The 27,928-nt window shown below is 41.1% G+C and overlaps 1 protein-coding gene across 11 annotated transcripts in view; it reads right to left on the reverse strand.

The window, feature by feature from the left end:
* SGCD (sarcoglycan delta) overlaps positions 1 to 27,928 on the reverse strand; it is a 376,562-nt gene that overhangs the window by 268,281 nt on the left and 80,353 nt on the right. For 2 of the 11 annotated variants that reach the window (XM_061456829.1, XM_061456824.1), the window contains exon 2: positions 6,142 to 6,239. The exons of 8 other annotated variants lie outside the window; for them this stretch is intronic. The gene's annotated coding sequence lies outside the window, so the exon portion shown is untranslated. Of the gene's footprint in view, positions 1 to 6,141; positions 6,240 to 15,589; positions 15,764 to 27,928 lie in introns of those variants that run through there. One more of the 11 variants, XM_061456831.1, reaches the window with a different exon arrangement.

Raw genomic sequence — 27,928 nt, forward strand, 5'->3', positions numbered from 1 at the left:
GATGGCAAACGGTAGGACAACCTACCCTTTGGAGAAAGTTCTTTCTAAGCCTTTTAGTTACTGTCTAATTCATGTCTTTAAGGATGAAGGCTCATAGAAGAAACCTGCTTCCACATACTGCACATCCTGCTGGAAGGGCTCTGGATTCATTTAGTTTTATGGCAACTGTTGTGAAAACTTCTAGCAATACCCAACAGCTCCAGGGAACGTTATTTCGACACATTTGCGCATACAGCATAGAAAAGTGCTTCCGGAACAACACCTGTAAGCAGAAAGAAAAGTGCAACACCAAATCCCTAGAAACTGCTCTTTTGCCTTTAAAAGATAAGGACACAATTGTAACTGTGATTTACTTCCAACACAGTTAGGATGCCTTGAATATAGTGGCTTTCAACCTCATTTGCATTGCCTTGATACACTAAACTGGCACTAATACTGCAAGCTACCACAATAACTGCATGTTGAGACGAGCCGAAGGTGTAGCCTAGATGTGCCTGTCTCTCAGCCTTCACCAAGCAATTGTGCATGCTTCAAGCTGACATGGCTGCTATGTGAGATGTATCGATTCTGCATTGCTTGTGTCAGGAGGGAGGTATCAGGATGACATCCCAATCTGGAAAACTTACAGGAAGCCAACAACCTCTCAATGGAGACTGTGGAGCTGTGCTAAAAGTAGGACTTGATGCATTAATCCGCTATAAGCCTTAGCTTTTACTGGCTTAGTGAAACTGAAAAAAAAACCCAAACTTCCTTTCTTCTTTAAGGAAATAGTCTAGAAGAGATGCCTTTCTTCTGATCTGCACTGTGCTCATATACCCCACTTGTGTAACATCTGAGGCCAGCTTCTGTCATTTAAACAGCATGACCCCTCATAGTCCCTCTTCCCTGCCTATGAGACAAGTCTAGCACTAGAGGTTTCCCTTCAAAGCACCTAAGCCATGTTTTCCTGGAAGAGGCTAAGTACTTCATTGGGGCTTTAATCATGGAAAAAATCACTAGTGATAGCTGAAAAGGAGAAAACCAAGTAAGTTCCTCTCTTAAATGTAATTAAACCTGTAATGTTCTACTTTTCACTAGAACAGTTACAAAGGTAGGACTTGAACTGTCATTTCAAACCCCTTCCTTGTTCTGATGCAAAAGCATTCTGCTTGCCTGACTGTTGTTTACTCTTTAACTTTTACTATGGCCCTGGAATATAATCAATGCTCACTTCTGAAACTCTACAATTTTAATTACGATTTCCAGACACCCTCTATCACACGTTTTATGTACAATCAATGCTGACCCCATAAAAGGAAAGCATTTCACGTTTTGGAATACAAGAAGTTTGCTCTTTAAGAAGAAAACAATCAATTACTGATCATCTAACCACCTCCGTGTGCGTATCTATCACTCTTCTGTTATTGCAGATTAGACATGATTATGTCCCCAGAAAGCAAAACTGCCATAAAATTCTGCTTCTGATATGTACTCTGGGCTGCATCAAAAGGAGCGTGACCAGCAGGTCGAAGGAGGTGATCCTGCCCCTCTACTCTGCTCTTGTGAGACCTCACCTGGAGTATTGTGTACGGTTCTGGTGTCCTCAACATAAAAAGGACATGGAACTGTTGGAACAAGTCCAGAGGAGGCCACAAGGATGATCAGGGGACTGGAGCACCTCCCGTATGAAGACAGGCTGAGGAAGTTGGGGCTGTTCAGCCTGGAGAAGAGAAGGCTGCGTGGAGACCTCATAGCAGCCTTCCAGTATCTGAAGGGGGCCTATAGGGATGCTGGGGAGGGACTCTTCATTAGGGACTGCAATGACAGGACAAGGGTTAACGGGTTAAAACTTAAACAGGGGGAGGTTAGATTGGATATAAGGAGGAAATTCTTTCCTGTTAGGGTGGTGAGGCACTGGAATGGGTTGCCCAGGGAGGTTGTGAATGCTCCATCCCTGGCAGTGTTCAAGGCCAGATTGGACGAAGCTTTGGGTAGCATGGTTTAGTATGAGGTGTCCCTGCCCATGGCAGGGGGGTTGGAACTGGATGATCTTAAGGTCCTTTCCAACCCTAACGATTCTATGATTCTATGTTTAGTGTAAGAATTTATTTAGGTTCTTACTTATAGTGATAGATGTTGTTTTTTAGAAAGCCTACCCAAAGCATTGTTCCTTATAAAGTACGGGGGGGGGGGGCAGGAGGGAGGAAGGGAATAATTAAATCTTGAAACACCAAAATTTGATCAATATGGTTTGACACTGCTTCCTTCTAAATCATGCTTAATATGCTGAGACCTGAATGCAGGCTGACACAGAAAGATAACATTGTGTGTGAGTTGTCACGCACTGAAAGAGAACTGTCCATACACATACTCTGATTTTAACATGTTGTAGGAGATGGTGCCATAAGCAGCTTCTCACTCCCAGATTTTGGGTTTGGGTGCTCCTTTTTCTTTGATTAGGGGTGGGGGTCAACCTGTAAGCCTTTCAAAAACCCATTACCAAGTGACAGCTACATCAGAGAATTAACTGGCTTTAAACAGGCAAGGGCAATGTTTCCTTTATTAATGCACATAAATAACAGGTAGAAAAAGCCCTGTGACAGATGTTTGGAGGAAAGATGTGCCACAGCATTCATGTTCTCTACTATTGGTTCATAAGGGCTACGTTGATTAAATGTTAATGAAAATCCTACCTTAAATTTGCATTAAAAAACAGTAACATGGGTGCATAGGTGGGCTTCCATGTGCTAAATTGATATAACAGGTATGTTGAGCTCAGTCAACCTTTTGCTGAAATCAATAGCATTTACACTGGCCACTTGGAAGGCGTATTAGCTAATATGTGTGTATTTGGGGCTAGAGACCAGGACATAGCAAGAATAAGCTCAACTGCTTTCTACTCCTCCAAAGGACCTAAAAATGTACAGGAATGACTTTCTGTAACCATATGTATGCATATCCGACGGGATGCTAAAGAACTCCAATCCTTTATTTAAATACAAACAAGAGATTTGGATAAATATCTTTTGTCTAAAACTCAGATACAGTACATAAACTACTAAGTAGTTTATCTAAATTAAAGAGTAGATAGAAAGGATGTTTAAGCATATACATCCTATGGAACACTAATAAATTGAGCACAGAAATTGCACAACTCTTATTACTTAAAAAAATCAGGTCGCAGAAGTCTGTATTCTTGGAAACAAGCTACAGCACAGAATAAGCTGATAGGCAATCCAGGGTTATAGAAGACGAGAGAACGAGCTCTGCTCATGCTAAAATCTTTTGACTTAGCTTGGTCAAACAAAAGACTTCTACAGTCAGGGAATCTTTAGGGATCCAAGTCACTTCCATCTTCACAACAAAAGCTATAAATACACTGACCGATATCCCCACAGCTAAATGGTTTAGGAATTTAGGAACTTCTGTCTGAGTGTCAACGCAGGCAAAAGTAATCTCCCTTCCCCTGCTGAAGTTAACTCAGCATGGCACCTTGAGCTTTTACTAAACTCATTTATTCGCTCATCTCAAAAAAAACCCTGTCATTATATGCAGGTCAGAAGTAAAGCTGCAAAGTGAGAAGAAAAATAATGTCCTGCATCCAAGCTGCTGGTGCTCCCAAGTACATTACGTTACCCGAACCAGGCCAGTCAGTGTGGCATCAGTGCAACGCAGTAAAGCAAGTACGCTTGCAACCAGCAGCCTATCTTGCCTGTGCAGTAATATTCCACTCCTTACCTTCTTCCCTTGGTACAGCTTGCATATTAATCCCTAGAATTCTCCTTTTTAATAAATGCATTAAAGTCTATTGATTTTTAGCGACTATGAAAGGTCAGCTGGAAACAAAGCAGGAACATTTTGTAATGCACAGGCCTGTAAAGGGAAAAAAAATAATCCAACAATCCTAATGAAAGCAAGCAGTTACTGTGCAGGTTGAGGAGCCAGTCAAGTTCATCTCTCAGTTTTATGGATGTAAATGGACAGAAATTCCACTTGAGCTAAAACTTCAAGCAACGTTCTCTGCGGCCTCATCCCGAATTGATATTTGCATGCTCATGAGACAAATACGCCCCACATACCTGGGCTACTGCAAGTCAAAAAGCCACACTATAAGTAATGGGCAGGCAAATGAGAAGCAATCATATGCTTCATTTTAAATATCTGTGATTTGAAGTCTTTCCCACAAGGTAATTTCCTCAATAGTCACATTTTTCTTCTCAAACTTTCCCCTCCCCCCCAGACACATCCACAATGAAAAATGACGCTGTGATTAGAGGCATGCTTAATTACAGTTCAGCGTGAAAAGTTTATGAACCAACATTTTATCCTAGCCTGTGTATTGTCTTATTTAGTTTTATATATTCATAAATATGCAAAGCCATTAAGATAATTATTAATTGCAGCAGAATACAATTAGGTGGCTTTCAGCAATAGCAGTGTTTGAAACTGTAATGTGTATTCACCGTTCTTCCAGCGCCTGTCTTCATTTATTTAGCTTTTGGAGGATCTCTATTATCATGATGTAACGAATGTTCTACTTATATGGCATCACTGCCTAAAGAAAGGACACTGATCTATTACTGAATTAAGCTCAGCCATGTAGTGAGTTGTGGCATATTAAAAAACCTTCACAAAACTGATTACCTGTACAGCCTCACGCCCTGTTCACAGTCACATACTCTTTTTGGACACAAAGTTATCATCTTTCCCTTCCCCCAGATAATTCATCTTTAATCTTTTCAGAGACTTTTTACACCATTGATACTTAATCTCCAAAGTAATATATTTTAAAATATGTTCTGGTTCAACCCTCCTACACACATATTTGGGTGATGCTGAGCCTGCAGCTGTGAAAGATCATTTATAAAACTATGGAGATTGCACACAATAAAACATTAAAAATCAAGTTAGCAGTCCTGCACTGACTTCACTAGCAGCCACTTACAGGGGGGTTTAAACACCTCCACTCGGTAACGGGTGGCAGTCTTCGTAATGGGCAGGATATTGTTACAGCTTGCAAGAACTGACATTAACTTTTAGCCTGTTAGATTTTACCTCTAAAATGATCATTTGCTTTTGATTGCATGCCCTTACATCATTTACATCATGACCTTACTCTCATCCTGTGCTCCTCTCTACCGTAAGTACTGCAGGTGTCAGTGCCCACTCTTCCCTTACAAGCCTATTACAAGATAACTACTTTGATAACAGTAGAGGAAGCTGAAGGCACATGTGGATAATGATAAGCATTGGACTACAAAACTTTATAGCGTTAGGGACAGTGCTGCTCCCTGCATGTGAAACACAGCTTGTATCTCTTCCAGAAATTCTTCAGACTTTCCTACACATACAGAATTCAGCTACAGAGAGAATCCAGGCAGGTCACCTACCACTGGTTTTACCTCTGTTCAAAACCAGAGATGCTCCTCAAATAGCATATAACACCACATCACATTATAATACAACGCCATCTATCCTTGACCCTATAATCCCCTCCAAGATGGGGGGATCCTGGCACTGTTGCTCAGAGCCCACTGCCAGCATAGGAGCCACCCACAGAGGTGCAATTTCAGGATCAAGGATTTAAGGAAGTGATTTGGGGAGCCCTGTACATGTACAGCAGGAGACGGGGGCTTGCAGCTGTTCCCATGTGGTAGTTCACTCTGGCCTGAGATGCAATTGTCTTTTTCCCTGGTGATCAGTAAAAATAGCAGTCAGATATACTGATACAGACCCACAACCTCATCTAAGACCTGGTTGTGTAACAGTATCGAAAAATCATCACATTGCAGTCGCCTTTTCTTTATTAATGCTCCTTGCATTATTAAAGAGATTAACAGAGAGGAGAACAAAATTCATAGTCCTGTGTGCTTTTCATAAAGGATTATTTACTCATCTGCCTCCCAGCGCTATAGAAAAGGAGGAGGTGCAAGATGCTGTAAAGGCATTGATGCATCACTGATCTGTGGAATGCCAAGAGAGCTGCTGGGGCAGACACCAGTGGTGTCAAGCTGACCCCTTACTTAGATCTCTAACCACTGATTTACAGCATGCACACAGCAAGGGTGCAGCACCCACCATGCTATCCTGCCTCCCCGCAGCTGCCACAATTCAAGGACAGCCCATGCACAGGACTCCCAACTCAATGACAGACACTATTACCTGTAGATGTTCTGCTGTGCAAACCTCCTTCCACCAGTGCATTTCATAGATCCACCAGCACTCAGTCCCTACTTGCTCCCAGCCATTACCATAGCAAACTGGATTTCATCCAGCCAAAATGCACAAGATGAATAAAAGCAGTGATTAGCAAAGAGGAGACAAGCATATTAGCTGACAGCATCCTTACTGCAACAACTGTTTTTTGCTGCATAATACTGAGATACCAAATTTACTCCCCAATTTTATTTATAACTTCAAAATTAATACAGCAGTTAACTGCAAAACTGACAAGTACCTTTTACTAGTAGCCAAGAGTTTAATAAGAAACATAAACTTAATACTAAGCTTCCAAAATACTTTGAGAAATAAATATCTATTGCTAAAACTTTTCATTGGAATATGAAAATTTAACACATTAGGAAATAATTAAGCTGAAACCGCATGCTTTAATCAAATCCTAGTGATATATTTTTTGCTGAATCAATTTAGAAAATCAGACGGATTAAAGCTGAGCTCCATTAGTAAGATGGCAAGTGAATATAAACATAATTTCTGCAATTTATGCTGATTCAATTTTAAAAACCTACAAGATTAAAACTAAGAGCTACTTACAGGGTGGCAAGTGAATACAAACTTATTGCTCTTCAGATCACAGGGCTTTAATATGAAAATAATCGACGAGAAATCACATTAAAGCTTCTGTACACATTCATCAGGCTATTTGGTAAAGAAGCCAACAAAATTAAACCCCTCCTGATATGATAATACAAAACAAATGTCATATTTTCCAGATCACACAAAAACTGCAGAGCAGTCAAAACTCAGACTAACCTTGCATTGCAAATCAACAAAGTATTACTAACTCAGACTCAACTACAGAACAAAAGATGCTGTCCTGTACATGGGCTCTTCTGTATCTCGCCAGGTCTAGATGCTTCTGGGAAATTAGCCCAGCTGATTACGGTTATAAGAAATCTTTCCTTTGGCTCTTCAAACCACTGATGTCAGCTCCTTCCAGTTTTAAAAGAACACATGTTAGATGACAAATAAGAGCAGAAGCTGAAGGATGACAGCAGAGTAGGAATAAAGGAGAAATAAAGCCCCTATTACTCTAGTAGGAATCCACACACATTTTTCACTTGCGCAATTAAGTACTTCAGAAGATACAGACCAAGAGCAAGCTGGGTACCTTTCTTTGCAGTCATCAGCAGAGGATGGGAAGAGGTCACTGAACACCAAGTTCAGCTTCTCCCCCTGCCCACCAACCACAACCAACAGCGCAATAAATCCTAATCCAGACCGAAAACCCCACACTGCTTCCCCTCTGCCTTGCTGCAAAGGAAAACCCAAACCTTACAGCTGTGGGAAGCCTCCACAGCCAGGTACTGCTCACCTCTGAAAGACACAACACCTTGCAGCTAATGCAATTTAAGAAACATCGTCCTGACCTCTCAGCAAACAAAGGAAAGCAGCTCCTTCAGGCCCCAGCCCAGCAATCAGATCCTCAGTGGTGGGGCCCAAAGACTACAGCAAAGCCCAAATGACCTTCCTAGGGCACAGGGACACATCTGCTTGCTTCAGACTGCAAAATTAGTTTACAATGAGAGTGCATTCCACAGTTTATAAAGTGTCTGATGCTTCCCTTGCGCCCTGCCCTCCAGCCTGAGACCGGGGAATTTATTTTTCTGTGATTCTAATAGCACTGAATTAAGACACAGGTTCTGGCTGGCAGCCTTGACTGACCTTTTTAAAGGCCTGAAATAGATTTAAACTCAAAGTCCCTGGCAAAAGAAGCCTGGCAGGCTTCTTTCATGCGGCCAAACAGGGCTCAATCCCAGTGACGCTGCCCCACAGACCAGACAGGATGAAAGGGCAAGTCTCTTAAAATATGGCTCTGACTTTGAAATGCAGATGACAGGGCTTCTGGACATACGGTATTTGACAGCTCTGTAACACAGCAGCTCTGGTCACCCCTTAAAAAATTAATCAAAGTTTCCATAAAGACATGCTTTTCCAAGTCTGCCTTCGTAACTTTGCTGAAAGGGTTCCAGCAACCAGACCCTTTAGAGGGAGCAGAGAGATTGAAGCAGACACGGCAACTCCCGCAGCCTGGAGCTACCAAAGTGAGCTTCCCCATCTTCTTATTTCTCATTTTTAAACTGTATAATTAAATGGAATGCATCAAATTCAGCTATGCAGCAAACAGCACTCAGAACATACAAATGAGCGTAGAATAATCAGTCACAGAAAAGTCAGCTCCTCAGAAGAATAGCACAAAGGGGTTAGTCAACTTTTTCAAAAGCCAGGATGAAGGAGGGTTGATATTTTCATGATTCAAATATTATCACTCAAGTTAAATTTGCAAACTCTGCAAATACATTGCCCCACGCAGCAGAGACAAGCAAAGACCAGTTTGGGTTTCACATCACAGTACCATGCCCGTTGAATCCCCACATGGCACCCATCCTCTGCTCCACTGCTGCAAAAGTGCATTTGTTTACTGAACATAAATATTCAGGGGAGCATAAAGCATTTGGGTGAATCACGACGTTGTGCAGGCTTGTGCTAAACGCCTTCAGGGATTTCTTATCTTTTGACTGTCAGTTTAAACCACTGAGGAAGAGGAAGAAGGCCAACAAAGTCTCGGACAGTTGAAATGAGCACGATGTCCTGAGCATGACGCTCCTCTCCAAGCACAAACTTGAGTGGGGCAGGCACCATGGCAGGGGTCACTCCAAGCACCTTCCTCTCTACGACTTTGTAGCAATTAAACTCTGACATGTGGAGAACTAACAGCTATTTCACAGACCAAGGCACCCTGGAGCTGATCTGGAAAACTACTAGACAATAAAGCAGGACATTTGCTGACCTCACACCTGACACCTTGCTTTTATTGTGCAATCTTCCACTTTACTAACCCAAATCAAGACCTGTGGCAGCTTAATGCGAACCTGCAAGGAAACCACTTAAAAGCCATCACATGCCACTAACAGAACAAATTTAATTCCATTTCAGGAAGAGATGAAAAGGGGCAAACATAATGGGAACCCACTGTCTCGCACCAGCCTGTGAAACATCCGGCTGCCAGGGAGAGAGGACTGTGCAGCTGCATGGGGTACTTACTGCCACTATGATACCTGAAAAAAATCCCGTTACATGCAGCATCACACTGTTTCAGGTCATTTACTGTTTTCTTTAATCACCCTGAGATCAAATTATCCCTTTAGAGTACAAACCTTAGTTCTTTTATACCTTACAGCAATGTCACGTGCAGACTGTACACATGCATCCAGTATCTCATGTGCTTCCCATCATAATTAAGGTTATTAGAGCAGCCCTTACTTGAGGCTCAGGGCCACACTGTACCAAGTCCTGTACAAACAAGCAAAACAGCCTCTGTCCTGCTCAGCTCCTCATCTCATCATCTGTTCCTGTCCACATTTATCCTACTTCAAGGCAGCAAACAGTTCCTATTCCTGTATCTGTTGCAGCACTGAACATGATGACATTGGTACTTAGCAGCTCCTCTAACTCGTTTTATCTAATGTGAGATTTCAAATCCACAAAATAGATCTAAGTTTTGAGCGAGTTTTGCTTTCAGAAAATTTTGAGTGAGTTTTGCTTTCAGAAAGTTTTGAAGTGAGTAGGATACATTTTAAAAAATGGAGAGAAAAGGCCTAGAGGTGATGGACTGAAGGAAACAAAACCCACAATAAATAGAGGCTATAAGAAAGAAGAATCATGTGACAAATGTAATTGAAGCCAGTCTCTCAGAATGAGTAAAAACCATCGAGCAAAAAAAAAACGGTGTAAGGGTAAAAATGAAGTGTGATAGTCCTGTCACCTTTGGGGCTTTGAGGGATGAGTAATGAAAAGTCCTGAATTAGAGATCATAGAAAACAGGGCTGGAAGGGACCTCACGAGGTCATCTAGTCCATCTCCATGCCCCAAGGCAAGAGCAGCTCTACAGATATCATTCCTGACACATGTTTTTCTAACCTATTCTTAAAGACCCACAATGATAAAGGTCCCACAACTCCCATACGCAATCTAATGCAGTATTTCATCCTGGAAAGTTTTTGTCACTAAAGTAAACTTCACTTGCTGCAATTGAAGCCCATTATTACCCATTTCATCCCCCATGGCTGAGAAGGGTGCTCCCTTTCCCTGTATAGCAAAACAATACAGCAATGTCCTGAGAAACCCAATATTTCTTCCACCGTTGCTCCCATTATTCTATTCAGTTTGTAACACGGGTTTTTTGGAAGAGATACTGAAGGTAGCATCATGGATACAGGACATAAATTTTAACAGGCTTGAACTGTCTACAAATGATTTATCTTGAAGAAGATTCTCTCTTCTCCCTAAAGATGAAGGGAAAATCACAATTCTTCCTCCCATGACCACAATGCTTGTATTTCTATAAGGATATTAGGGTTACTGTGTGCATTCTCATCTTTCTGAAGGAGCTGTCCACCACCATTTCAAGTGCCAATCTCTAGGTAGTAACAGGGAAGAAAAGCCAAGTACTTCAGTCAACTGAAAGATGTTAGCTTGATACAGACACTGCTAGGAAAAATCCAAATGGATTGTATTATACAGGATCTCTTCTTTGACCTCTAATGTTATGGCATTAAGACTGGGTCAAACAGACTTTTGAGAGCAAGAAAGCAGGAAATGGTAAGATATCTTCTCTTCCTATATATGAAATTATAAACCAGTTCTCTCTGGATATTTAGATAAGACAGTAACAGCATGGGAATGAAAGCTGTGGGGGTCTTTTCATTTGTCTGGGAAGGGAATTGTGCATTCAAACCCAGAGCCATCATGTTTTCAAGCTGTTTTCCTCGAATGCGTGGATAAACATCCTTACTATGATGACAACTCAGATTTTTGTTTTATCACATCATTCTGACACCTAAGGTATGTCTAAAAACTCTCTAAATATCTTGGAATTGATAACATCAGCGCAAACACTACCAACAGGAGACTTCCTAGGGGTGTTTCTGACTCAAATGGTCCCTTTTTTTTTGTCTATGAATCCAATGACCTGCTCCGTTTCCTAATGCCAATCAAATGTCCAAGAAGAGGGAAGAAGGGGGACATCAAAGTTGCTACACTTCTCTTACGCCTTTCAGCCAAAAGGCTGTCCCCTTTTCTGAGCCTTTTATAGTCTAGGCAGATCTCAACAGCATCACCAGCCAAGGGAGAGCTCTTGCCTAAGGAGCTGTCTGCCTAAACTCCTCAATTTATTAGAGCCTACAGACATGAGGGAGCAAACGGGTGCAGTCAGCAAAGACAAGCTGCAGAAGAAAGAAAATAAAACACATCCATTATACCCACACGCCTTGACTGCAGAATTCAAAAACCTGCAAAACAAAGCACCCTGATTAATCATTAATTATACCACGTATGTCTTAAAAACTATACATTCACTTTACCAATCTGAAGGTCACATCCAAGATAACAGTCATTCAATCCCACTGCTTCAAAGCACACAATGCCAAGCATCCCCCCTTTCTGGATCAGTTGCTTCCTCTGATCTCTTTACATACACTGACTTAATGCAATTAGGAAGACAGTTTTAGCAGGATCAAAATTAATGGACCTACATAAAAGGAGAGCCTGGCTCTATAAGCAAGCCAAATGCCAAACTCCTTAGTAAGGAAAAAATTCCCATTCAAAGTAACGGGAATACAAAAATGCTCAAGACTTGGCCCTTTGGGATAGATTTTTGAAGAAAACTACTTCTATTTCAGTACCAAAGCAAGTAGCCAGGCTTTCTAAGTAGTAACTCCACTTACAGCCTCACCAGGTGCTAAGCTCTTATGAAAAGTGTAACAAGAAGCGGGTTTAAAATGTGCTGCCATACCTGTGGTGTTTAAAGACTGATCTTCGGTCTTCTGGGAATAAAAAGGGGGAGAAAAAAAGGAAGAAAATCCAAAACCTAACTGAACATGTAGTCTGGTTTCTTTGCTTCAAAGTGGATTTCTTTCACTGATCCAAAAATTAAGACTTCCCCTAGTGTTCCACTGTTCCCAGCTAAAGAAAACAGAGAAAATGCAGTTGCCATGAAGACATCTATAGGAGCTTGCATCCCACTCTACTCGAATATCAAATTTTAACTACATATTGACATGCTCAGAAATTAGATGCTATTTAAAATAGATAAATAAATTGAAAAACGCAAGACTCCTGCAATGCTCTTCAGGCTCTTTTCAGTCAAGATTCGGGTTTGAGTCAATTATGTCTCAATTAACAAGTAATCTTCTGAAAACTAAGGAAAGCAATACTAAAGGCTATGGAGGTTACAAAAAGAAATAAGAATAGGAGGTTACAAAAACAAACAAGAAACGCTGCTGGTTTCTTGCTGTTGGTGGCTCAGACATTAGTGCGCCAGAGGCGCAAGTAATGGAAATGTACTTTTAGATAAATCTCCTTTCTTTGCCTGGATTATTTTAAAATGACTCCGCTACAGTGTATATTAACCTAGCCACCAACCATTCTATCCTCAGCTTTCTTTTTACAGGTTATTAGGAACACAAGCATCGTCGAATCACCAAATGATGGTTAGCATCATTGCACTCTCCTTTTGTTTGTTAAACACACAGAAAGTATATACTAGAAACTGAACAAAAACAAATTTCTGGGAAGCAGATATTCTGCCCTTGCCATCATATATTCAAACCTTCATGCTAGATATAATGGATAACCAGACTTCACTCATTTTCAGCACGGCAGCTCCTCCATTTGCCCTGGCCAGAGATTACACCGTGAAACAGGGAGCAAGCACCTGCAAGCTAGAGCTGTTTTCTTCCCCTTTCCTTGCTGAACTGACTTTTAAACACATTTCTTCAGAACCTGGAGTCCACACTATGCCTGGTTAAGCTACAACAGATCAGGGGTCAAGTAAGCAATACGCTCCATATTTGCTCAAAAATACCTATTACTATTCCTTCCTTATTTTACCCGTTTGTTCCTACACTATGAAAAAGCTACGCTTGATACTGACTAAAAATGCAGTTATACTGCTACACGTGTAAATATTGCACTTCATTTTGGCACATTAAGGTTACACATTATAACTAGAAAAGATTCCTCTCCCAGAAAAGTATTATTGCGTGAATACACAACATTCGAAACCAAGAGCTAAAAATCTTACCCCTTTCTCTTCCAAACAGCACACTGCACTCAACATTTTCCTTAATTTTCCTACCCTGCGGCACAGATACCAGCATCCTACTTACTTTGTAAGTGTGTAGGGAAAGTCCAGCATTTAGCAATGGTGAGAAAATAGTTTTAGATCCCTGAGGGAAGGTGCTAGAGAATTGCATTCAATATAGTTACAATTCAATTCAGTTTGCTGGAGCTGAAAGAAACCAAGTGCTTTTGAAGTTAAAGTGGAGAGGCCAAGATTTTATTTTTTCATGTATGCATGTGCATGTGTGAAAACTTTAGGAAGTGAAATCTCTAAGGAGAGTGCTGGTCTGTAAGGACAAGGTTAGCGTAAGGCGAGTTGCGCAAGGTATACAGAAGCATATGCTATACGGAAAAGAATGGTTAAAGGAACTTGTTTGTACAATCTTTATTTTCTTCCTGGGATACAAACAACAACAAAAAAAATAAAAAAATAAAAGCAATTAAATATTTAACCGGAGGGAAAAAAAAAAAAAAAAATCAGTGTAATTGTACATAATCCTCTGAGTTGCTCTAATGAATGCACCTACTTTGACCAAGAGAAAATGTGCTTTTTTATTCCTCCAACATATGCATTGGAAAAAAAAAATGCTGGTAAAGTTTGAATTCAAAGAAACAAAACTGCCTGAGAGTACTTTCCTTACAAGAAAAAAAAAATAAAGCCCATGCTATGTAATTATAGGAAGGTAAACAACTAGGAAGGCTCATTGCAAGTTTTACTATATGCCGGTGATTTGTCATACTGACGAGCTTCCAAAGGAGAAAGCCTGCAACATGTGTTCTCACCCTCTTTATCTCAGACTTTTGCATAATGCAAATTGCAGAGTGTGGAGGCTCAGCTCTCCCATTTGAATCACGCAGTATCGACATTTCATCTCTGGAAGTCTGGTAGGCAATGTGAAAACTCGCTAGTTGTACGAAACAAGGCAGAACAACTGGTTCAGACAAGCAAATTACATATCGGCTCCTCTCTGACCTCCAGCATCTCGGATAAATGGGGTGGATGAAAGAGCCCTTAGCGCTGCTGCCAGCAGATCTCCCTCAGCTCCTCAGTCTTGGCAGAATTATAGGGGGCAACTTTACACATGGATGAACTGTTCTCCAACAATCTTCCTAATGTAGTAGACACAAACAGGCTTTCCTCCAATACTAGGAAAGCACATCCCACATGTTTATTTCTTCTGAATAATATTCCTGCAGACAACCCAGTGACATTTCTGGAGGACAGTTTCTCTCTAATAGCAGTGCAGGGGTCAGCTAAGTCTTGGGGAAAGATGGGTGAGTGGGGAGCCTCCAAAACCAATTTCCAGACCAGACTCTCTCAGATGCAGTCCTTTAGAAATGTGGGTGATTTCTATGGGGTCCCAAAGAGCTGTGGAAGCAAAAGACTCATTTGTCTCTGGGTTAGAGTTTAAAATGAGGAGACAAATACTGGCCGTAAGCATGGACAAAGGGATCGCTCATAGAAAGTGGGTTATCTGCACAGAGAAACTTTTGGGCACCTTCATCTACAAAAATGATATTGATGATGGCATTGCATTGTGATGTCACAGCCAGAAATGGGAGGAAAAAAATGAGTATGGAAACTCTGTTTCCCATAGGAAACTCTTTCACCCATAGGAATGATTCCCAAAGGTGTTTGCCTCACCTGTCATGCATGAACATGATTGCTCCTGCTACATCTGTTAACAGCATAATGAAAGCAACACAAATGTCAGCAGTGGCCAGCCCAACACAGTGGTGCTGCTGCTGCTCTTGGGTGGAGATGTACAGCATGAAGAATGAAGCCAGCCTGAGGTTGACTATTTGTTCAACCCCAAAACTCAGACGAAAACAACAAAAGGATTAATGCAAAGCTTGCTGAGCTAGGACCCTTCAAGGCTTATTGGTAAAAACATCTAAACATTTCTACACTTAGTGATGCACATTTCCTCAGAGGTAGAAATACAGATAAGCATCTTCACCATTTTTTACTTGTACTAACTAAACACTTATATGCCCTGGTTTCAGAAAAAAATTGCATTAGAAACTCAGGAAAGGGCAGAATGGGTGAGAAGAGCTAGCAAAGGCTGCCAAAGGTTAACCTCTGAGATGAGAGGGAATGGTGCCACAGGGAGCATCTTAGATCAGCCCCTGAAATCTCAGCACTTTGCACTGAAATTTAGTGCCATATGTACTCAGCAGTACATACAGTGTTGACAAAGTTTTTATTTTTAAATAAATAAAGGCCAGAAAGTACAGGTTTCCTTACATCTCCAGTGGCTTCAATTATGCAGTACCACATCCACCATGTAAGCACTATTTCCACAGCTTTAGCACTTGACATTTTGAGATAAAATGTCATGAACAGAATTTGTGAACCTCTCTCTTTGACATCCCCCCTCCTTTGAATTTAAATCCTTAAAGGCATCAGACAACTGCTTCAAACTATCCCCTTCTTCTTTCCTCAAATTGAAGACCAGACAGACTTTAATGGCATCTTTGCAGACAGTTTGCTCTAAGTCTTACTGCAAGAACTTTTCTTCTCCAGCGCTGCTCACTGCTAGGCTAAACAATGACTTTTCTGCTCACTAAGTCCTGCAGGTGCAATCGCTCTTGCCCATCAGTATGACTCTGCTGCTTGTTTGCTTCTCCTGCCTTCCCTCTTTCCGACACAGGACCACAACAGTTCTTTGGAAGAAATCAATGCCACCTGCTCAGGTCAGACCACTTTGTCTTTCTAAATTACACTAAATCTCAGAGGCTTGTAACTGGTCCCTCCCACCTTATGGCTTCCCTCACTTTTACCTCCTTATGCTCACCCTATTCAAATCTATCCTCATTCTCTATACCCCAAGCAGGAAATCACAAGCAAATATAAGACACAAAAATAAATACCAATTTCCAGTGAAATTCTGAGAACTTCTAGATTGCCTAGAATGTGAAACAGGGACATAAACTATTTTGTCAAATTAAGCCAATTAGCACAGGGAGTTTAATGGTATCATCTGTGTGACCAGTTTCTCCATTGCCACATGGATTTATCAGTTAAACTGAAGGAAGTCAGTCATTAATTCTATCACATTCTTCCTAGAAGACAGCTGTGGTGATGCCCCCCCCCCCCCCCCCCAGAAAAATAGAATTTTGATGTATTTTCTCTGCCTGAAGATGAAGAGAACCTTAGTACCAGCATCCTCTTGCTCTTATCTGATGCAAATATGCTGCTTTACAATTCCACTCTACCTTGTCTGCTACTTTATTTAGTTTGCTTCTAATTGTATAGCTTTTCCTGAAAGGTCAATTGTTCATCTACCTGATGGCCTCCTGATGGAGTCTGAACTGATTATTACCCCCTGCCTACTTATGAAAGCTATGGTCAAGATGATGTTTGGCATTATTAAGATGGGATATCCTCTCGAGGATGCCTTCACAACTGGAAGAGCGTATGTGACAGCTCTGAGCCGAGAGACAAAAAAAGGAAGCCAAAACCTTGCTTTTCTTCTTCTCCAGTATTTGCTCTGTGCTGTCATGCTGATGAGGGGCTATACTGGAATCTGTTATCCATTCCCCCAAAGGAGCTCTTCACATGAGTGAATCTGCCTGCAAAGAAAACAGGAGGATTTTGAAGATGGCATGTGGAAAGTTGCCATAGGTCTTCCAGAAATCTTTTCTGTAAATCTCGTAAGAGCTGACCTGGGGCATATGAAACCACAGTGCTTGTGAAATACAAAGTAATCACTCTGAACTCTCTTTCAGCCATTTGCATTTTCTCTTCAGAGAGATGCCCTGTGCCTACGGGAATATTTGCCTCTATTTGCAGCTGACTTTTAATCTAAGTTGGAATCTGTTGGCTTTTCTTTTATAGTTGACAGTGAAGTTGTGGCTCTGTTAAGATAAGTGTTTCTTTTGTTGCCTCTTGTATGAAATTCCTAGAAGATGTGCCCTTGAACAAATCTCCCAGAATACCAGGGCAGAAATAAAGTAGAGTCGCTATTACTGAAAGCGCTCAGCAAATCCCACACAGCCCAAGAGAATCTTAGAGAAGATGTTGAATAAAGATGCTCAATATGGCCAGATAAAGGTACCAAACAACGAACAAATGTTAGATTATAAAGCTTAAAATCTAGAAGTATCTATTAATCCTTTACATTTGTTACCCTGATGTCTAGAATTTTATTTATTTATCCAAGTGACAATGTGGGAACATTCCTAAGCTGATTAATTTTACACACAATTAAGTTCTTAGGACATTTCTAGAACTAAAATAAAAAAAACAAAAGGAACACTTTGTATAAGTAAAAGGTAAGGGTTTGTGCATTTGGGTTTGGGTTTTCTTATTTGGTTTGGGATTTTTGGGGGGAGGGGGTTGTTTGTTTTTTTCCCACTGGAGGGTTCATGGGATTTCTACTTGAGCTCCTTTAAGTATCTGAGCTCCTAAGTACTACTGAAAACATTAACAACCTCAAAGCTGCTGGCCCCCAGAAATGATGTAATTAACCACTGACAGTCTTCACAATAATGTTACAAATTAAATTAGATTGCCTCAAACAGAGTTCACAAAGGAGTCAAACCCCAAAACAGCCAATCTATCCTTTGCAACTGAGGTATAACTGAACACTTGTTTCAATATGAGGTTCTTTATTAATAGATTTAAAGCCTACTGTTTCATTGAGAGAAATACTTTCAACCCACATGAACCTTAATTTTCTTCCCATGCTTGTATGTTCACCTGAAGAACATCCTATATACACTGAGAAACACAAGCAAGAGTCTAACTAAAGACACCTCTTTCTGTGGAAGAGCGGCAAGGATAAAGAAGAGACAGAAGTTCCCATGGAGATGGCATAACTCAGAGAGGAACCTCTGTTAATCCAAGGGGAACGCTAGCTAGATATGAAAAATGGGGCAGTGGATAATGTATTAGCTTCTGCAAGGACCCTTAGCCCTTGCATCAAGCAAGGTTGTGTGAAATTTTAAAAGCCATCTGGAACATCAACAAAAAGCCTCCTGCCTTATCACCACTCCAGACACTGCAGCAAAATATTTTCCAAGCATCCCGGCAGATGAAGGTTAAACACAGATGAAGCAATTCTGCAATACTGGAAGAGGGTTGCTAATAAAGTTCTGTTTTATGATGGAGCAGTTTTCACCAAAATGGGAATTAAGGGGTATATAGCTGCCCTAGAAAGTAGCAGGATCTGTAACAGTTTCTCTTCCAACATCATCCATATCAGAGAAGCAGTTCCTTTCAGTGTGTGCTAAAAAAAAGAAATTGTTAAGCACAGCCTAAGCCTTTAAATTACTCTTCCCACTTCTATCTGCAGGATCAGTAGATCTGAAGTGTGCATAAACAACACTTAAGCCCAGAGCCCCCTAAGGCAGCATCTTCTACCAGCATGGTGAGAGCTGACAAGGCTCTCCACTAAATCAACTCACCCAGCAGAAAACATCCTATATGTGAAGTGAACTCTTCAAGAACAAAAGAGAATTTCAAAGTCAAAAGGAACAATGATAGGAGAATGGGGTAGCCTGCAAAGCAACAGTAACCTAGCTAAAGGAAATCACACTAAGTCACAGTTAGAAAGCCAACATAAATTCTGCTTTCAGGAAGAAAAATCTTGCTTGCTACTTCCTAGTACTGGGCTGTCCCAGTGAGGATGAACAAAAGCACTCTGGACTCCTCCACTTGACTTCTGCCATTCCTGATGATGGGAGCTTGGCAAAATTCAGCTTCTCCAGTACACACACTGAAAACTGTTCAATTATTCAAAGAGTAAAGTGCTAGATATGAGTCAAGAAAACAGGATCAGGAGCCAGGTCTCAGTACTGTGGTTAGCAGAGCACAGAATGGCGTTAATCACAGCAGTGCCTGCAGCGTAGGCACTGAGCAAGGCTTCAGAAATCAAAGCATAGAGTTTCAAGAGCAATAAATGGGTTTAGGAGCCCACATCCCCTTGAATGAATTGCATTTCTAAACCCAGCAATGGCTTTTTTTGCAGCTCTTTCATCTCCAGACACAAAATTATAAATTGTATCCAACTCTCCATCCTCTTTGCTAAAGCTGTTCTCAATCTTGTTTCTTTCTCCAGAAATACACTATCACAATAAGAATAAAGCCAAAACAAACAGCTGATGCCATTTATTTAATTAGTTGGACAGTTTCTTACTGATGTGGTATTTGAAACTTTGTGCAAGAGGAGTTCTTCAGACTACATGAACATGTAGGTATTAGTAAGAACATGTCTTTCGTTAGTAGTCTCCCAGTCAGAAAAGTCTGCCCAACTCTAATGATGACTTAGTGTCATAGGAATCGTATTTCTTTTTCACTGTTTTATAGCCACTCATCTTGAACTGACATTGCACAGTGCTCTTCACTGCTGGTCTCAGATGGTATATCAGCATCCAGAGCAGCCTCAGAATCTTCTGGATGAGAAGTTCCTATGATTAACTTTAAAAATGTCAATTGTTCGCCATGTTCAGTATTCAGGCTTGTTCATCAGTTAGTAGTAACATTCCTAGCTGAACTGAAAATGTGTTCTGAGTAAGTGCTGGGAAAAGGAAAGCTTAAACGTTTGACAGCAGTTAGAGATGAAGCAGACTATACTTTTCATTTCTGAAATGAGGATGCACCGATTTTCAGCAGGCTTCTGCAACAGAATCCACTACAAGATTATGGGAGCAGACCTTTTCTTCTTGGTTTTGTGACAACTACAATTCTGCATTCCTCAGCTCTGCCCTGCAATTAAAAGGGGAAGATACCAGAAACAGCTGAAGAAGCAAGAGACAAGAAAGGAAAAATAAGCTGATTCCAGCTACTCCTCTCTTTTCCATGTGTGCTGTACACATTTCATTATTAGATTAGAAGCTTCTTCCTGCACCATCTCCATAAGCTTTGAAATTGCCACCATTAAAGCACGTCACAGAAGTTATTTTTAAACTGTGGATTGTGTTACAGAGAGAATCTCATTTTTAAAAATGTAATGGAGGAAAAGCATTCATTAGAAGACTATGACAGCTGAGGGAAAAAAATATTCATCATATTCGAAGGATACAGATGAGAAAAAAAGCTTGGAATGTGTTCGTGCTCTCTCAGCCTGAATATCTCTCTCTTCCCTGACTGGTGTGAAATATGATCAATCAAATTAATTCTGCACATACTAAAAATGAGCTTCTTCAACTCATTCAGCTCTAAAGTCAGTGTCTCATCATATGCACCTAAATGAAAAGGGATTGGTTTCACATGCTGGAAAGTTGGATCTCCCAGCATGCCAACCTGATTTTCAGAGGCATACAATGCCTGCAACATGCATTGATCACCAGGCAAAAAAGAAACAGCAGATCTGTGATCCTCAGGGGAGGAGTGCCTGCAGCCGTGGCCCTCTGAAAAGCTTTCACTGGTTAGATGATCTTCAATCACCTCCATTCCCCAGTGGGGACTGCCACCGGGGTGCTCCTGCTTGCCTCATGCTACTCAGCACCATCACAGTGCTTTAACGCTCAGCAACAGTTTCAGATGAGACAATAGGTATCAAATCATACTTGGAAGCAAGTGAGACACTGAGCTTGAAAAATCCCCCTGACTAGCAAAGGCAAGTGAATTCATGTCCTGCTCAGATGCTCAAAAAAAAGGCAGAAAAGAGGAAAAAAGTTCACATGCAAGAGAACGAGCAAGACCAATGTTAAGTGGGGAGTGAGGATTTCTCCCACAAGCAAGCAAATAAACTCCTCATGCATTATTCACAGGCTGTGCATCAGGGGACTGGTATACTTCCTGTAGAAGGAAAAAACCATTCAGCATCCTTGTAGCTTCAAAACTGCAGAATCACTCCAGGGAAAAGATCGAGGGAAGAGGCTGAGGTGTGAGGCCAGTTTACAAGTCAAACACCGTAACAGGTAAGATTGTGTGGGGTTTGTTTGGTGTTTCTTACTGTTATTATTTTAGAGGCTGGATACTTATCCAAGGAAATACGAGACTGAACTGATCCAAGTTTGAAAATTGTATCTATAATAACAAGAGAAGAGAGAATTCTTAGCACAAGTTACCACAGCCACATTAAAAGACAGCGCATCCACAACCCAAGCATTACTCCATTTCTCAATACTGTCCTGATAAACTGAACCTCTGCAGGACTCTCTGTACTACAATTTACTAATCCCCAGCTCTCCCCAAAGGGTGCTCCACAGTTTCTCCAAGCACAACCCAAGCAACATGAATAAGAACCCGTAAGGGTCAGGAGGAAGCCCTGAGGCAGAGCTCTGGCAGAAATCCAAGCTGGAAGAGACACTGACCATGCCCAAGCAAGTGCAGACAGACAACTTTCCCCCCAAGTGATATTTTAATTCAGAAAGAAACCTTCACTAATCTCGGGGTTTATTACCATCTGTGTAACAAACAGGAACTGCAGTTGGTCCATATAAAGCATTAATTTCCTACAGGGTATTTTAGACTTTAAATGAGGAAGGACCAGATCTAAACCAGAAATCTGCTGGAACCCCGCTCTCACCTTAATTTGATTTAAGCGTGCCAAAAGGCAAGGAATGAAAGTGTGGCAACAAAAAGACCCTGATGGAATGCAGGGTGCGGGAGGGATCCCATTGAGCTAGGATATACAAGGGAAACTACATCTGCATCTGGCCTCCCTTCCTCTCTATGGCGGGCTGCAGAACACAGTCCTCCCTGACCAGCACCTGAGATACCAGGAGATGCTGCAGTTGCACTCTCCCCAAGCAGAGGACACAATATATTGTCAGTGAAGCTGCCTAGCTGAAGGACAGCTGGGCATGCAGCACATCTCACAGTAAATAAATGACCTCTCTCATTAAAGGCGCTTTGCTATTTGGCCATGATATTTTTCACTGTGTTCCCACAATGAATTCTCTAAATGAAGTGAGTTTGGCTTGCCAACCACCAGCTTCAGGCAAGACCTCCACAACTCCTCCTACGTACTTTATAAAAGGAGTGAGCATCTCTCAGTGCACAGCAGGACAAGACTTAGCACAAGGGAGCAAAAATATTGGTCATGGATGCCGCATAACAGAAAGAGCAGTAACTGCATTGGGAAAATAAAGGTTCCACCACAGACCATAAAAATAGCCAGCAATGATCCTCCAGTGCAAAATTTCTAACCTCTCCTAGGCTGAGCCATTAAATACAAGGATGACATCCACATGCACTGACTTCTGAAACCCAGGAACTCACAGGATTGAAAAGGACTGCAAACTTGTTATAAAATCAGAGCTGGTCCTCCAATAGGTCACGCATCCCACACCACTTCCCTCCCAGCCCCTTGCTTGAAGACATGCATTACAAAACAGATTTCCTCCAAAGCTCTTCCTGTGATGACCTTTACTGAAGAAGGGAATCTAAAAGCAAGATAAAAGCATAGGATGTAGGTTAGAAGAGGTCGAAAAAAGCCACCATGTACCGTTACTGGGTTCACAGGAATGTTTCATTATTAAGTATTTTTTTTCTCTTCCCCATCCTGCACTGTAGAGAAAGTATTTTTCCAGAATTTTCAAAGGTACCAATAATCAATTGAAAACATATGAAAAACAGTTAAAATGTGGGGTTTTTTGAGCCCCATGCATTTTGGAACTGAAAGCAAAGCACTGTAGAGTAGCCATCATTAGGAAAATGGTCTGCTTAAAGAAATTTTGTCACATATGTAGGGGGCTGTGAAGCATTTAAGAGTCTAAAAATATTTTTACATTGTCAGGTAGGAAGAGCTAGGTGGGGATTTTACAAAACCTGCTCTCTTAACCTGAAATGTGTGAGCTGTACCTACACACTCTTTAGTTATCTAATGTTCTCATCAACTGAACTACAATTAAATCCATACACTGATACTTACTGGCTGAAGTGGAGGAGAACTGCAAAAATTGTTCCCCTCTGGGCTGACAATGGCTAACAGACAAAAGCTGATTATCTCTCCTAAAGATTTCCATTCTGCCTTCAGGGTGTGCAATTCTCCTTTCTTTAGGACTGTGCCTTCTGTTTGGGATTCCAGTCCATGAGCAGATTCCTCCTGTTCCTGACCATGCTTTTTAATGATGGGCCAGGGCTGCAGCAAACTCGCTGAGCATTTAAAACTCTTCCCAGTGAAGTTGTGGGAAACTTTGCCAGGATTCAGTACTCTGCTCTGGAGGAGATCCAGCCAGGTGTCTCATCCTCATGCAGTCTGCTCAGCTACACTGACTCATGGAGGAAGCTCGCTCAAAACTGTGCCGAAGAATACACCCAGAGAAACTGGTGGGATTTAGAGCTCCACACAATCACTGGGAATTTGGAAACAGATTTAAGCAGCAGCCTGGAGTCAAGCTTTCAGCCTCTGACACATGCATCGTGACGGGAGTGCCTTCCAGTTAATTATGGACCTACATCCCTCAGCCAGGGAATGCTGTAGATGTCAAGTTCCCCATTGGTAGTAGGTCTTGGCATGCCTGAGAGTATTCATCTGGATGACACAGCACATTGAAAGCATGCCACCATCCCCTCTTTTACTTCTCACTGTGCAGACCCACATTAGCCCTAATCAAGTAGATGTTACTAAGACGACATAAAAGTCTAACAGTATGACTCCATTCTTTGATAAACGAGTAATACACAAACGCTGCCAATCTGACACGCCCAGACATACTTCTTTAAATAAATGAATTGTGGCTTTCTACTACCTGCATCAGCAACCAGTTGCAAGCTACAGGAGGAGTTGGGGCAGAAACATCAGAACTCAGAGGCTTTCAGTTCAGTCATTAGAAAGGTAATTTGAAGCACTGAATGGGGCTCAGGCTAAGCACTATGGCTCTATCTGCTGTCCACTGCACAGCAGATCCTCTGTACTGTCTCCGGGTTGTACCAGAAGATTACTCAGCTTCATTACTCCAGGAAGCGCATGTGATTGATCAGACAGGGATTATTCCTTTCTCTTACTCAGTTGCTAGTTAATTAAACCAAGATGCTTGAAGCCTATTGCAAAATTAAAGGAGATACAAGCCAGTAAGCAACACTGACATTTAAAGTCGCTAGTCCAACCTCACAGACTTTCCCACTGAGCCAATGCCAGAGCAAGCACATCTGTAGCCACAAGATCTTGGCACAAAGGCTGTCCAGGCATTGCGGACTTCAGTCCTGCTTCCCACTGGGCTTCCTCAGTTCATCCAACAACAATAGGATTATTACTGAAAAACACTAATCCTGCAAAAATAAACAAAAGGAACACACTCAAATACATCCAAATTTGTGCTGCGGTTTAACAGGTTGAAGAAAACTCTTTAAAATAAATGGCAAATTTTCTCAGCTGGGGAGGATTTAGATCAGCACCAAATCCTAAAAATTGTATTATATATTACAGGAAAAACTTGTTATGATGTGGATTATATCAATCCGGATGAATAAACTCTTGGAAGCAGTAAGAATTAGAGAAAAAAATAAAAGGAAATTATAGTTAAGAAGGAAATAAGGTTGGAAGGGGAGTTGCTTTAGTGGCTGACTCGTCTATTGCCAAATACAGCTTCTACACAAGTTAAAATATCAATACAAAAATCAAAACAACTGGCAAGAACTTGCGTCAAACGGTTTTCACCACTTCAGACTTCTCAACATCAGCTCTCATTTCTGCTGTATTTTTCTCTGCCACTTTCATTTCTCACATCTACTCATGCTGGGTTTGGACGTGGTAACATAAATGCATGGCTTATTTCTTCTCTCAGTTTGCTGCTAATAATTGTCTAGGCTCAGGAATGGCACAGCAAAAGCATTTTCTTGTAATTTGAAGAAATTTAATGAGGAATGCTTCCACTTGAAGCATTTAAACAGTAGTTTGAAAATAAACCCATGTTTTCATTTGTGGAGAGTGATGCACAGGAAGAAAACATCACACCATCTAACTTATGCAAGGGAAATTTTCCAAAAGATCAGAACCTGATGGATACTAAACAGTTAACATTAAATTACACAAATGAGGAGGAGGAGTGCTATGTACTTACTGAAATTAAATGTACCTGCTCTCTGAGTATAAATCCAGCCCCAGCTATTCCAAGCTCCCTATATTAAATTTTATTCATGAAGTTCAAACTAAGATTATGCTGATAAAATGCCAGCCTGCATCTGCACTCCCCAGCAACAATACCAGTGATAATTCCTGTTGCTCCTTCGCTATATTCAGTATCCTTATATTTTACTGCAGCCGCACCAGACCCTTCGCCTAGCCAAGTCTGTGCTGCCAGTTGGCATTACAATCCTTCCAAAAGGAAACATACTTGTAGTTCCGCTATCTTGGCTCAAAAATGCCCATTTCTCTTCAACTCATGATGAGTCTAGTTGCTAACACACTGCCAGTTGTCCTGAGACACCTCAAAGGGTACAGACAGGCACAGAATAAGTACGACAAGTGAGGTCCCTCCCCGTTTTTAAATGCTGTTTTTGGAGATGCTCATTGCATGGGTTTAAGCAGAAAGTAGATGTGCTTTGGAAAGCCATGCTCTGGCTCAACCAGCAATCATGAACCCGACAACATAATTGCCTGTTTTTTCTGGTCTGTTTTGCATAGAAGACAGGGATACTTGGATTTAAAAGACATACTCACTTCCTACCTGATATTTAGGTTTAGGTATACTCTCTCCCACCTGTAGGATATACAATATTGTGCCTTTGCTCTACTACAGGTCAAACGCTTAGCAGTGCTTACGACCACATTTTTGAAGTGCTACGACACAAACACTGCACAGCAGGCATCTAAGTCACATTTCACATCAAAACATTTTTGTCTCCTGGATGCTGAGACAGCTTTGGATGGCAGACAGTGTTCAGTTTTATCTACTGCTCATTAAACAGATACAGTCAGATGAGGGAAAGCACAGTAGAAAGCACTCGAACGGCACCAACATATGAAATGAAACATTCATGTTAAATGAAACAAATAACCAAACAAGTCATGCAGAAAAGAGAAGACCAAGAAAGCATGGAAGAGACACCATCAAACATGTAAAGTGACTAAAATGAGGAAGAACAACAGCTGGGCACCAAGGATAAGACGAGAATGACTAGTTTAATTCATAGCAACGGAGATACAAGTTCACTGGCAGAGAAAAGAGTGGTCTGGATTACTTGATTTGGCTTTAAGCATGAACATGCTAAGGATTTTACTACCCTTAATCTTCAACACTTTCAAGGAAAGGGTTTTTTTAAGCAAACTTTACTAAAAGTATTGATCACTCAGCCTAAGTTTAATGATGATGATGATAACCCATAATAGGCAGGCATTTATTTTGAACCAACTGTAGCTGCAGTTTTACTTCATGTTTCAGTTGAAGATTATGAAATACGCTTCTCTACTGGAAACAAGTATAACTTGAAGACAAAATGGATAACCTGCTGCACCCATCTCTCAGACTTCTCCAGGCAGGAAATCCATTATAAACCATCCATATCACTAAAGCTTTTAATATTGACCCTATGCCAGTGGCTCACTCCCGATCACACAGTAAGACCCCTGTCTGCACATACAACGCTGGACTGCACACCCGGATGATGCCCACTCAGCCAGATGTGTATTCAAAGAGGGACACCACCTGAGGAGCAAGCATATAGCACTAGAAAGGTTTTCTTTTTTCATGTTTTATGGTATCTGTGTAAATTCCAAAGCTACTTTGCATTGCATTTTCTTTCTCCCAATACACTTGCTGCCTCTTCTACCCGCTCACATTCCAAGGCTTCTTTCAGATGAGATATACACTCATTTCTTCACCACCCTGTCTTATTACCTAGACATGGCTGTATAAATATGTTCAAATGTAAAGAGATATGATACGGTAATGCTTAGCCTGCATGCAACAAGAAAGGATATTCTGCAGAAAAGACAGTATAGGGATACTGGGCCAGATACTTCTCCAATCCTACTGCTGTTTGGCTTCCATCTTACGTGGAAGCTATTTAAAGAGGGACTCATTTGAAACAGATACACATGAGCGTAATTAGACAAGAACCATGAAGTTCATGAGTTGATTATATCACAGATTCCAAGGCCAAAATTATTTTCTCCTGAAAGGACACGTAATACCTAGTCTTAATAAAATCCAAGGAACCCAAGTGAGTTGAAACATTTGTCTGGGTTCTTGGATTGCTTTCTGGGATTTTAATGACCCACTTCCAAAAGGCAGCTTCTTCTAAACAGATTACAACAGCAACATCACTTTAATTTGCAGCATTAGCTAGGTAATATATGATAATATCCTAATACTTCAACTAACATACTTTACTTGTCTTATTTAATAAGAAAACATATTAAGAATGCAAATACCTGTGCAATTACACTTCTTTTCCTTCCTCTGCATCCAGTTCCTCACAGCTAAATCTAGCCCTGAAGAGAAGACCTAGCAACGCATTTTGTTGCCATTGTTCTTTCCAGAAACAGATAATGTGTTTCAATATGGTTACAGGATTCAGTCTTAGTGAGACTCAAGCAGAAAAGCACATCTTAAAGTGAAATGATTTATTGGCAACTCCTAGGGACTCACAACCTAGCACTGAGTAGAAGTTTTATCACTGAAATGCAGACAGTGAAGGGAATTACTCAGAAGAAACTTCCTCTCCCACATCACATGATTTTTAATGTGT

Source organism: Pezoporus flaviventris, unplaced genomic scaffold (genome assembly GCF_033815535.1).
Source record: "Pezoporus flaviventris isolate CSIRO_AGI_PZ_B2104156 unplaced genomic scaffold, CSIRO_AGI_Pfla_v1 ptg000023l, whole genome shotgun sequence".
NCBI lineage: Eukaryota > Metazoa > Chordata > Aves > Psittaciformes > Psittacidae > Pezoporus > Pezoporus flaviventris.